Source organism: Rutidosis leptorrhynchoides, chromosome 5, assembly GCF_046630445.1.
Source record: "Rutidosis leptorrhynchoides isolate AG116_Rl617_1_P2 chromosome 5, CSIRO_AGI_Rlap_v1, whole genome shotgun sequence".
NCBI classification, from domain to species: domain Eukaryota; kingdom Viridiplantae; phylum Streptophyta; class Magnoliopsida; order Asterales; family Asteraceae; genus Rutidosis; species Rutidosis leptorrhynchoides.
The window spans coordinates 427996050-427999202 of record NC_092337.1 but is presented as its reverse complement, the minus strand read 5'-3'; the positions used below and the strand labels follow the sequence as shown (position 1 = coordinate 427999202).

Below are 3153 nucleotides of genomic sequence, written 5' to 3'. Positions count from 1 at the left end.
TTTTTTTATTTTACATTAGGTTTTAACTGCGACTAAAGTTTTAAAATCGACACCGGTCATTAAACGGTAAAAACCCCCTTTTATAATACTAATTCTACTTATATATATATATATATATATATTTATATAAATATAGTTTAAAAAATATAGCGTTAAACTTGGCTAGTTCCCTGTGGACGAACCGGACTTACTAAAAACTACACTACTGTACGATTAGGTACACTACCTATAAGTGTTGTAGCAAGGTTTAGGTATTTCCACTCTATAAATAAATAAATAACTTGTGTAAAATTGTATCGTATTTAATAGTATTTCCTAGTAAAAATATAACTATTTCGTATACACCTCTACGCACATCAAGTATTTTTGGCGCCGCTGCCGGGGACTTGCTTAAACGCCGGAAGCGAAACGCTATATATATATATATATATATATATATATATATATATATATATATAATTTATTAAGTTTTAAAGTATTTTTGTAAAAATACGTTTTAAAAATTCAAAAATATATATATAAAAAAGAAAAACTAAATATATAATTTTAAGAGTTTGTTTAAAAATATATAAATTATAAAATATTTCTATTTCTATTTTAGTTTGTAAAAATATAGGTTTTTATTTATTTTATATAAATACTTAATATAATTATAAAACAGAAAATTAAAAACAGAAAAAAAAAAGTAAAAAAGTTTACGGGCCTGACACTCTTGCAGCTCAGACTTCTGGCCCGGATCCAAGAGTCATGCGATCGCATGGCCCATATGAATAAAACTTATGCGACCGCATGAGAGGTTCTGACACTCCCAACTGAACCTGGTACTGCATTAATTACGGATTATTATTAATTATTATTAATATTAAACCCTAATTAGGGTTAGTTATTAAATTAATTAATTTTAGTTTTAATTAATTTGTAATATTAAGTTTCATTAAGTTTAATTAAATATATAAAACTAATACTTTTATATAAATAATATAAAAATAATATTTTTATATAAAAAATTGTATTTTTATAACTTTAAGCCTATTTTTATATTTTGTATATTTTTAATCGTTAAAGCGTAATTTTATAATTTTTCGTTCGTAATTAGTTTTAAGTTATAGTTTTTGCCGTAGTTATTTTTATTTCTAGATTTTTAGGCTTTGCCGTAAAATCCCTTAAGTTTTTTTTTAGATTAAGATTTAGGTGCTTTAGAATTTTGCGACGCCGTTTTATAAATTTTAGTACTTTTTAAGTTATTACCGTTTTGAATATAGTATTCCTTTTAAGCTTTAATACTTTTAGACGCAACTTTTAGACTTTTAAGTTTCGACGAGCTACGTTTTTTTTTATTATTTTTCGACCTTTTATTTTTCGACGTTTTTCGACGCACTCTTTTTCTTTCTTATTTCTTGACGCTCTAGATTTTAGGACATAGAATTTTCTATTTCTTCTCTAAAATTTCTTTAAACCTCGACGAAAAATTATTTTAAGTGGTTAAATTGATAGACATCCAAAATTTTCTGGTTCGTAGTAATAGTTGGATTTGTTAGTGGCGAGTTGTGGGCTTCAGATTTAAAGGGTCCTGGATACCTGCTGCAATTATTGGCTATTCGAAATGTGAGCAAAATCAGAAAAGTCTATTAATTTGATAACTTATATAATTTTTATTTTTATAACTAATAGGATATTCAGTGAATGCACCGAGCAAAATGTTCACCACCTTTCATACGTTCACCACCTGTAACTCGATCAAGACATCTCGCCAATATTGTCGCCGTTGATTTTTCTTTAGAATCGTCATCCAGTCGACCAAGTACTCCAATTCAAATTTCCGATAATCCATTTTTTGAACCCGACCTCACAATTGAGAATCCGGAGGATATTCAGGGACAATTCAGAGATCCTGAACCATTAATCTTTCCTCCGGAACCACCAATCATTCAAACAGAGATTGTCGAGGAACAAACCATTAAATCAGAATCCTCTAGTGATTCAGATTCAACAAATTCAATCATGGAAAATCTGAAACCTCTAAGTATGGAAGACCGAATGAGAGCTAAACGCACTGGCCAAGGTCATGCAATTACTTAACCAGACATTAATGCGCCAGATTATGAAATCAAAGGACAAATCCTACACATGGTGACTAATCAATGCCAATTTAGTGGTGCGCCGAAGGAAGATCCAAATGAACATCTTCGAACTTTTAATAGGATCTGTATTCTATTTGAAATCTGAGAAGTGGAGGATGAACAGATATATCTCATGTTATTTCCCTGGACTTTAAAGGGAGAAGCCAAAGATTGGTTAGAATCATTACCTGAAGGGGCGATTGATACATGGGACGTTTTAGTTGAAAAATTTCTTAAACAATTCTTTCTGGCATCTAAAGCCGTGAGACTTCAAGGTGAAATTGTTACGTTCACACAAAAGCCAAATGAAACTCTATATGAGGCATGGAAAAGATTTAGAAAATTGTGAAGAGGATGTCCGCAACATGGTTTAGACACTTATCAAATAGTACAAATATTCTACCAAGGATGCGACATCACTACAAGAAAAGACATCGATATAGCAGCTGGTGGATCCATTATGAAGAAAACCGCAACTGAAGCTTAAAAAATTATTGATAACACTGCTTCCCACTCACATGAGTGGCACCAAGAAAAAGATATCGTTAGATCATCTAAAGCGGCTAGAGCCAATTCTAGCCATGACTTTGATTCCATTTCTGCAAAGATAGATGCTGTCGAGAGACGAATGGAAAAGATGACTAAAGATATTCACTCAATACGAATTAGTTGTGAGCAGTGTGGAGGACCACATTTGACAAAAGATTGTCTCAGTATTGAATAAACAATGGAACAAAGAGAGAATGTTTCATACATGAACCAAATGCCTGGAAATAATTATCAGAATAATTATCAACCGCCAAGACCAATCTACAATCAAAATCAGAATTATAACCGAAATGTTTCATACAACAACCAACAAGGTCCTAGCAATCAACAAATATCCAACAATCCTTACAATCAGCAAAGACCTATTTTTCAAAATAAACCACCACAAACCGATGATAAAAAGCAAAATCTAGAAGATATGATGTCGAATCTAGTTGAATCTCAAACGCAGTTTTTCACATCTCAGAAACAAACGAATGAACAA

At 31.0% G+C, this 3153-nt stretch overlaps 1 non-coding gene across 1 annotated transcript; it reads right to left on the bottom strand.

Moving 5' to 3' along the window:
• Positions 1 to 2385: 2385 nt before the first annotated feature.
• Positions 2386 to 2492, bottom strand: LOC139851043 (small nucleolar RNA R71). Its single transcript, XR_011760407.1, has one exon. It is a non-coding gene; the product is annotated as a small nucleolar RNA R71 (small nucleolar RNA).
• Between the last annotated feature and the right edge of the window lie 661 nt (positions 2493 to 3153).